Genomic DNA, 10,308 nt, shown 5'->3' with positions numbered 1-10,308 from the left:
GCTTGATGTTTTCCCAAGATTGTCTGCTGCCTTTATTAGGAAAAGTCAACTTGGCAAAAAGCAAAGGCTGGGAGTAGAAAGACAGGGATAAAAAAGACAGAAGTTATTTAATTTGACAACCTGACCTTAGTGGTGAAGCACAGAGCACACAGCTGTAGTATGATCTCTAAAAGGTTTTCTGAAGGCTTTAGTAGCAGCAAGGCTGGATGTTTTCTTGCATCTTGAGGTATCAAAGAAAATGGAATAATTCTTGTCTTCTATTTTCCCCCTCAAAACTGGCTTTCTCAGAAGCCTTGCCAGTACCAAATAGCTGCCTGATGAGTTTATGCTGTATAAAGTGCACAGATTACTTGACTTACTTCTAAACTACCTACTACTATATTATTCCATGCCTAAAAATAGGGAAAATCAGCCAGCCTGTGAATATTCTGCTTTCTAACAGATTTACAAGGAGGCTGACAAGTAACTTCTAGTTAGCCACTTCTAGCACACCTCAAAACCCTGTGCTGGTTATCATATTCAAACAACCCAACAGCTCCCAGATATTTCAGGCCTTCCAGAACCAAACACATTGTCAAAGCACAAAGATGTTTATGGGGATTTTTCCTCTTCCTACTTGTAATGTTGAGTTAGTTGGTAGGGGGGTGATAATGGCAAGCTGCCTTCAAAAAAACCTGACTCAGACAAATGTTTGCTGTGGTTCTGCAGGTAAGATATGTCAACACGGGCACAATTTTTGTATTTGGGTTTTTTTTCCTCCAATCCCTATAAAAATTGGAGAGCATCATTGCACTTTAACTTCTCTGAGTTTTGACCCAAGCACCAGTCACTTCCTCTTAGAATGTAAAAGCAAGTGAAGATCTTCTGGCAAGGCAGGATTTATCTTGTTTTGACACATTAGCCTTGAGTTTTTCCTCTGGTAGGAAGCATGGCCCTAACTTATGAAGAACAAAGAAGAAATTCTCTAAGGGATAGTTTAATTTTATATTTACTATTCTATCTTCTAATTACAAGAATCCTAATACCCTAAGAGAGTAGACTAGTTGAGACTTGACACACAAAGAAAACATATATAAAACTTAAAAAGAAAACAAAACCCAAAAACCACCAGCACTGACTCTTTCTGATAAAGGGGAAATAGAGTATGACTTTACCCAGAAAAACAAAATGTGTTGGAGAATAGGTGATGACTTATCAGGATTAAAATTGATTAAGATATAAACCATCAGCTGAAAAATCAGTCCAAATGAAATGGACGATGCTTAGAGACAACACCCTGACTAATTGGGCATGTTGTCTTTAGCCTGCTGAGACACTGAATTCAGACATCTATAAAAGCACATGTTCACAGCCATGAGCTAAGGTTTCAGTGAAGACACTTCACTGAATATCAGAGAGGAGTGAATATCAGAGAGGAGCCAGTGTCCATTTAGACATCTGTCTTCTTGCAGACCACACAGGCTCATTGAGCTGTGTTATTTTAAATCACATAGAGACAGAATTTGCAATTTGATAGCATAATCTTATTTTCCTGAGTTTTCAGAATGCTTTGTGTTAGCTTTGCTACCAGTTACATCTAATAGATGCAGAAATTGAAGCAGAGGAGGAGTTAAACAACCAGTCCACCATCAATCACAGTCTGGAATAGATTTAAACTGCAACCCCACTACTTTTCAATTAAGTTGCTGAAAATTTGTTATCTGTATAAATTCAGGGCTTATTTACCACAGCCACCTCCTCCCTTGCCCTCTTCCTGCCACATGATTCTCATTCCTGTGAGATTCTCATTCCTGGTCAGATTTTTTTAATGTCTGCTAGCCACAAAATTCATCTGTGATTTCCCTGGTGAATACTTTTACAATTTTTATATTAATTTCTACTTTTCATATCTTATGCTTGCATAGACTGCATATGCACACACAATATGAATGCATCATGTATATTTTGTGGTATATATAACCTGGAACTCATTAGAAGTGTGGGCTGTGTCTTCATCTCATAAGATCAGGGCTGCTGTGAACTTGCTACCTATGGCAGATGAAAAACGTGTTGGACTGGCAAATTGTGATTACTCACTTGAAGAGATTTGGAGAGATTTTTTAATACTGGAAACATGAAAATTCCAGCATGGACCAGATTTCAGTGTTCGCCAATATATTAATCGTGCTCAACTTCAAGAAGATGTTTTCTTTCCCAGATTTTAGGATCAGGCCCTAGGATTCTGTGGTGTATTTGTGCTGGACCCACAGCCAGATTATTTGTTAAGCAGACACAGCTCCCGTGCCTGGAATGAGGAGCAGATGAGTATCAGTTTCAGAGATAATTAATCTACCCGTTTTCTCTTTCAGGATTTCAGTTACCTTACATTGTCAACCACTCTCCTGTTTCTGTGTTTACCAAAGCTATTGAAACTTAGCATGGAAAATGAGCAGAGTTATTTTGATTCATTGTTGTAACAGATTATGAACTCCTCCTGTTTTCAGAAACATTTACCATAGCAGCTGAAAAATGACTTTTCAAAATACTATTGCTACAGCCATGGGATTAGGTCTTGGGTTTAACCCAAAACTCCTCCTGTGCCACTAACACCCCCTTCTCTAATTCTCCTAATCTCTGCAGACACATGAAAGAAAGTTAAATGTCCTACAGTGGCTTGGTTTTTCTTTTCTGTTTTTAGGGAAAAATTTCAATCTAAACCAAATCTATCCTGTGCAATACATTATTACCAATATAACATTGTGCCAATATAACATTGTGCCAACTTTTACTATTTGTTAAAGTTGGCACAATGACAGGTGGAGAATTATCAGCAAGAATGAGCTGCTGCTATGTATTACTGAGCATTTAGCCTTAATGTCATTCAGATCTTTCCTATTTTGGATAAATTTAAATGCTGAACATGAAGTAGTTCCTCAAAATGGTGTGATTTTAGCTAAAGGTGCTTAATATGGAGCAAAACCCACATTTTTAAAATTAGTTATATACAGCTGGCATATAAAATGTGAAAAATCTCCTTCTTCTTGCCTTCTTCTGTGATGTAATTTATTTTTTTTTCTGTCTGAGCTGCTGATGTGTTTGTAGGGAGATAAATGAACCTCAAAATGTGCCTCTGTAATTAGAAGTGTCGAGATGAGCCTGAGGGAAGTTTTTCCTCCAGTAAAGATGTTTACATTCTGATGCTTTCTCCCCTAAATCAGGACACAAACCAGTGCTGTGGTGTTAGATACTGCCACACACATATAAATTTTGTCTTATGGCCAGTCTGTAGGAAATAAAGTACCACACACAGCGAATCATGTAATCTATAAGGTATTCATGAAATACCACCTACATCTTCTGGAGAATCTGGACCTCAAATCCCATGGGAATGGGACTGTGTAAAGACACAGTTAAATAAACCTCTGTATCATCCAGCCACTCTGAACCACAGCAAGAGCAAGCTGAGCTTCAGGCCACCACTGCTTTTCTCTTCTCCTCCATTTTCCTCCATGCTAATAATAAAAGCAGGATGGTGGGGAGCTCATTTTTCACCCTTTGACATCCCCTCTCTTGTTTTTCTCTAAAAATAAAAAAGACCACAGAGGCTTGATTTCACAGAGGGTACATCTATCACTGTAAGCCCACGCTGCACATGCAAAATGAAAATGTGCTAAGAGCTGTTCAAAATCTGTGATTTTTTTAACTGCATAACTTTCTACTCACTGACCACCTTAAGCTTAAGCATCTTTTTGCATTTACCCCTCAAATCTCATGGACCTAAACAAGATTATAACTGTAGCAATTTTTTGCATATTAGAAGTAAATGTAAACAGGAATCAGTTTTCAGGAGAAAAGAAAACTATATTTTATGCTTATTTATCACCTGCAAAGTTATGTTCTCAAACAGATGGAGGTGGGTATCAACAAGCAGGGGGATATAACTTTTGCCCAGCTGCTGTAATTAATTACAATTGCTGCAAACTCTCACAGTTACATAAAAAGGCAAAGGTATGTCTGGCCTGCAGCAGTCAGCAGAATTACAGAAACTTACCCAAATTCCACGGCAGGTCTTTGTTAGCTGACAAATGAACTTTAACGTATCTTTTACAGGGTCTTTATGTCTTAGTTTTTCATCCCAGAATCTGACTCCATACCACTAGGGCTGTCAGCATTAGCAACTTACTCTGCTGGGTGAAATTTCCTCAGTAATGTGTAAAATAAATGTTGTGTTACATACCATGTTTGAAAGCAAAATAGTTCCAAAAGTTTTTTAAATATTGTTCCAATTAAATGAAAATTTGTAATGCCAACCAGTTCAGAATGTGTAAAGATCAGTATTTTTATTTTCAACACAAATATTAAATTGTTTAAATGGCATAAATAAGCTGTAGTAAAGCTTGCTTGGTAGTGGTGATACAGAGAAGTTTGCCAGGCTGCCTTCAGAGGCTGCTCTTTTTCAATTTGCCAGAATTTACTCATATGTCTTTTTCTGCAGCTGATGCTACAGATGTGAAGCAAAAAACAAACAAGAGAACACACAAAAAACCCTCAAAACAAAAAAACTAACCCCTCCCCCCCCCAAAAAAAAACCAAACACATTGCAGATCCTCCATATTATGTTCAGTTCCTGCTTTTGGTTGCTTAGCCTTATATCGATAAGATTAAATACATTGATCAGCAAGAGCTCACAACTTCTCCTTACAAAAATCTCAGAAGCACTCAGAAAATTTACCTCAAAAATAAAACAAACAAAACCAGAGACCATGTGTACAGATATTTTGGGGGGAAAAGCCATGTAAAACAATGGTATATACTCATCATTGCCCCTCTCATCACTTTCTCAGATTTCGCCCATTGACTTTCCTCTTTATAAAACATCTGACATCCCAAACCACTGAGAAACTGCAAAGAGTTTTTCAAAACATCAGAGCTCCCTTAACCTGCTGCAAAGGTTTCTCTGCTTTTCTCTAAAAGGGGAATTTCACTCTAAGATTTATGGGTCAGAATGGCAATATTTAACCCCAGAGGAGTAACATATTTCAGATGTTGAAGTCTTTCTGCAGAGGCATAACTGGCAGCTTTATGCCCTTAATGTGAGCAATAGCTCGTTTTCCAGCAGGATGTACACCTGGCAGTGGGTGACATGCAGGGGCAAACAGAGCACTGGTGTCCAACCACAAGGACTACCAACATGTTGGACTTCCAAGCTCAGATACTTTTATGTACATAGAAAAGGGTTTTGGGAGCATTTCTGCTGGTTGAGGTGTATTTTCCTATGTTCCTTGCACCTGGATTTATAGACAGGAAAGAAACAGCTTTGGTGGCAAAACAACTGGAAAGGCAAGTGCAATTAATGAATGTCAAACACAGATCAGATATCTTTAGGTTATCTGATAACTTTAGGTTATGTAGGTGAGCATGTCATGGGGGAGTGAGCTTAAAACCCAAACAAGTCAGGAACCAACATTTTGCTACCTTCAGTAGAAAAACCTACTCCATTGCTCTTGTAGATAAACCTACACAATACCATGAATTATCACATATTACTACACTCAGAAAGTACATTTCTCCCCTTGTCACAGAACTTCAGGGCTTCCTTCTGCTGGGCAAGGAAAAAAGTTGAGATTCTTTTTTTCACTCATTCAAAATAAGGATTGAATTTCATCTGGTAGTCACAGGTGAAACCTTCATTATTCTGGATCCATTTTATGATTATAAGGTTATTTATATCCATTGAAAGTAATTTCATCTAACTTGGGATTTGTACAGTGCAGTCATGTACATCAGTTCGGGTTATCTGAGGCCTCTTCAGAGGAAGGAAGCTTTATGGTAAATATTTTTAGGATACAACCTTTTGGGCTTGTTTTGAACCTCTACTTTCTGAGAAGAGGAAAGCTACTGTTTATTTCCCTTGATGCTAAGGGGCATCTAGACAGGTAGCTCAGATGAAATGACCAGCAGTCTATGTGACACTAGCCCTGAGGGGGACTTCTTCCTACAGAGGGAGAACAGAGCAGCTGGCACTACTCTTGTAGTGCTGCACATCTTCTTGACCACCAAAGATGTCAGAAAATCATCATCAAAAGCATTAGCATTTTACTCTATAACCTCACAATCTCTCTTTGACATTTAGGATCTTACTGAGAAGACACTTGAAGGCTTTTTATTTTCTTGTTGTGTGTTGGTCCAGTTGTTAGGCTTTGGTTGTGGTTTTGTTTTTTCCCCAAGATGCTTCAGGGGCTGCAAGCAGCAAATCATCCTGCCCTGCTATTTATAGTAATGGAGGTAAAAATCATTTGAAGAGTGGAGCACAACTTCAGATGAAGGCAATTGAGAGTCATTGAACTCAGCAGCTGTGCAGCTACGTCACCAAAACCCTCATGCTGCCCAATTATTTTCCTTGGCGACTGCTGTCTTTAAGAACTTGTTTTTTCCTGACTGTGCTTCAGTTGGCTGTTTGTGAAGGCCTGGCTGGTGTTTGTTGAACAAAGAAAGAGCAAGAAGTTGCTTCTGTTATTCTCCAGAGATCTTTATAGGGAAAATGCTGTTTAATACTGACATATTCTCACAGTCTCTGGGGGAGAGAGAAAGGGAGGGGAAGAGGAAGGGAGGATGGGGCAGCACTGTCTGACCTTTCTCCCCAGAGGATAAAAATCAAAAGAGGAAAAAACTCAAATATATATTTTCTTTTCTTTTTTTCTTTTTTCTTTTTTTTTATTGTTGCAGATTGAATTCCTCTCCTGTATCAGTGTTCTGCTCTCCTTAAGCATTAGTTCACTGCTAGTAAATATAACTGTAACTTTTGAGTATGAAAATGCAATATAACATTTTCTCTAATGATTGAAAGAAGATGGAGAATTGGACCAACCAAAAAAATCTCCTAAGCATAGGGAAACCCTGGATAAGAGACCAAATCTACTATTTACAGAACAGTTGCAAAAATAATCTGCTACTGTTGGAATAAGGATCAGAATAAATAGAGACTTGGAGGCTTTCTCTGGGCACGTCCAATTAAATGAAGATTACAGCTAGCCAAGTAAATAAAGGGAATAAAATTAATAAAAAATATTGTAAACACCCTTTTCCTTTCTTTTTAAAATTTTCTCCCTACTTCAAAGCAATCCTCAGGCTTTAGTCCTGTATGTGGGCACAGAAAGCACACCCATACTGCCCATACACACTCTCCCTGGGGTACACCCTCAGCCTTGCATGTCTACAAACACCAGTTCCTGCCTGGTGGTGCCTAAACAGAGGCAGCATTGCCCCTGCAATGTCTTGAGGTTAAATAAACTTCTCATCAACCCAGTGTCTACGTGTTTTGCTATGGACTTGAAATGCTCAGCACAGCACTCCAGACTCCAGAGCTTGGGAAGAAAGAAATAAAAATTCCTCCTTCTTCCTTATTTCTGCTAAAACAACAAAGGCTCAAGCATAAAACAAGCAGTCAAAAGAAACTTTAAAGAGTGTGAGGCTGCTGTCTGGGATATATGGAGGTATGGAATAGCTGGTGCAAAGGGAGAAGGGCAAACAGAACAGCTGCTGCAGAGGGCAAAATGCAGAGGTGTGAAAGCCCCTGTGGCAGACGCTGTGGTGAAGAGCTTTGCACAGAATAACTGATGCACAGGCAGCCCCAGAACATGTAGAGAAAGGAGGGACTGTAGGCTGGAGTGTGGTTGTGCAGAATATACGCAACAGCACACAGAGAGCAGGTTGTGCAGAAGAGCTGACTGGCACTGATTTTCTGTGTGAACACTGGTGTTCCCCAGTAATTCATATTTCTGCTGCCTTTTCAAACCGTTTCAGGTCTCCATGGGCCAAAATTCCTGGAGTGGCAGCAGATACAACTGCTGGACCATGAGAGTGCTCTGGACAACACAGCAGCCACAGCCTACAAATCACGAGCTTGCTGTGATTTACACATAAGCAAGTGTAAAAGCTTGGCAAACCGTGAGGCTCATGCACATCTTGAATCTTGTATAGTTCCTTGACAGGTTCTGGATTCCCTTGTAAAAACATACACAAAGTCCCTTGTTTGCATACACAGAGTACCTCTCTCTCCTCCCAGTTATGTTTTTTAGCTGGTATCAGAGGTACAAATGTGTTAGAGCACTCATTTAGTGGGGGAACTGTAAATAATCAGCCATTGGAGCAGCTCTGTGGGACTCAGGGAAGATGACAAAGTGTGTGGCACACTGATTACAGCCCAAAGGCTCTCTCTCCATTACTGCTTCCTCTTGGGGAGAGTCACTGATATTCTGGGATGTTACCCATCCTGTACTGAGACTACAGAGTTATAAAGTACTATCCCTGCAGAAAGGGGCCTTCAAGTACTCAGCAGCTGTACAGCAGTCTGGCCCAAGGTCATGCCCATCTAGTTATATAAAAGAAACTAACAGATAAACCCTTTTTTCTTTTTTTTCCCTCAGGAGATGGTTATTTTCTTTCTGTTGTGTGTTGTTTTCCTGTTTCCTGCTCCACCCATACCTTGTCTTCCTAACAGCTATCTTCCTATCTTCCTCTATTTATGGATGGTATTTTATTGTGTATGGTGTGTCCTCATTCCTGTTTTGTACCAAACATTGAGCCTGAAAAGTTGTCATTGCCTTGCTCAGCTTCACAGTGGGCACAGACAAGCAGGACAGGTGAGAGGGAGCTTCCCCACAGGGCTTAGCTTGGGCAGGGCTGAGCAGCAACCACAGATGACCTTGCTGGGTGCAGCATAGAAGTGTCCTGAAATACTCATGTCTTTCTTATAGTAACTGGTGGTCTCTCCTTATTTTGCTGATTAGGCCTTGCAGAAATAATGAGGTCAATGACCACTTTGACTTGAAAAAGCTGTAGCTGTCAGTCCAGTTCTTTTGAGAAATCAAGATCACTTTTTTTTCCCCCTTAGAGACACAGCCAGTAACTGCTGACAACAGAAAGACTGCCAGAATATTTTGTTTTAAAGAGACACCACCTGCCACTTTACTTCCTTTTATCCAAGAAACAGAGATATCAAGTTTGGGTCATAAACTTGATGCTAACTGCTGGCATCAGAAGATGCTGACCCTTATCTTTGAGTAATTACCCTCTGCAGCTCCGGCTGATGTCAGGGGAACAAGTGGAAATTAATAAAGTCTACTCCTATCTCAGCAGACAAGGCTCACACCACAGCTGAAATGACACAGATGCTCCTGCAGCCAAAGGGAATGACAATGCTTTCTTTCACCTCAGCTGGCCTTCTTACCTCAGAGAGAGATCTGCTACGATGCAGAAGCACTTGCAGACCATTGAATGTGATGTGTGAGTTCACCAAGGTTTTCAGAGACAGTTTACAAAACCTAGGAACTGCTGGTAGAATGCAATATTTTTTGATGAATAAGTAAATAGCCTTTCTCTCCCCACACAGTGACTTGATTAAAAGGCCAAGGCATTTGGCAAGCATCAACAACAGTGTTTTCAATTTTTAATACTGTTGTGTCACTTCCAGTCTCTATCCAATCTTGCTGTACTAGGAGTTTTTATGCAATTTATTTCAAAATCAGCCATTTGTTAACTGGAAGACAAAAACCTTATTTTACAGTAAAACAAGCTAATCACTCTCTAGGTCTTCTTAGCAAACAATTTCTTGGCCAAAACCTGAAAAATTAGCAACAATTTAGAAATACTCTGATTTCTTTTGTATTAATCAATGTTTACAAACAGACACCCCTCACAAACTGTAAAATGTTGCTACTAATATGGTACACATTAATGAACAGGCTTAACTTTAGCCATGAAAGCATCCTTCTGCATGCCACAGCTACCCTAAGTTCAGAACAAAAGTAGGCTTTTTGCAAGTCTGGATGCTAAGGCTGTATCTTAACATAAAGGAATATTCAACAGGTACAATTGACCATCATTTGTTTGTGGTCTGAAAACAGTTCTTTGGTCAGTGACAGCAGGGGGGTGAAGCCATCATTAGAGGCACATCACATTTCTGTGGTGGAAAGTAACACTGTTCATTTTTAAGAGGAAGGTACCCCATCCACCTCTGAGCTTTGTAGCTGCAGTCCCCGTCAGCCAGCAAGGAGGGAACAGATTGTGCTTTTCCGCATGTCTGGCACTGTACAAACCTGAAGATGCAAGGCTTGTCACACATGAGTGAACTGGTATACCAGAAAGTCTAGGCAGGATAGAAACCTCAAGAGAACTGCTCCAAAGTTTAATTCCTTTTTGCATCAGTGTAACAAAGACACAAGAAACAGGTCTAGAAAGCACAGCTTGATGTGGAAAATGCTCCAGATAGAAACATTCCTCTGGCTCTTTGGGAAATGAAGCAATATTCACTAAGGGAGAAGATACTTG

The sequence above is a fragment of the Vidua macroura genome, chromosome 4 (assembly GCF_024509145.1).
Source record: "Vidua macroura isolate BioBank_ID:100142 chromosome 4, ASM2450914v1, whole genome shotgun sequence".
Taxonomy (NCBI): Eukaryota; Metazoa; Chordata; class Aves; order Passeriformes; family Viduidae; genus Vidua; species Vidua macroura.
This window is presented reverse-complemented; position numbering follows the sequence as displayed.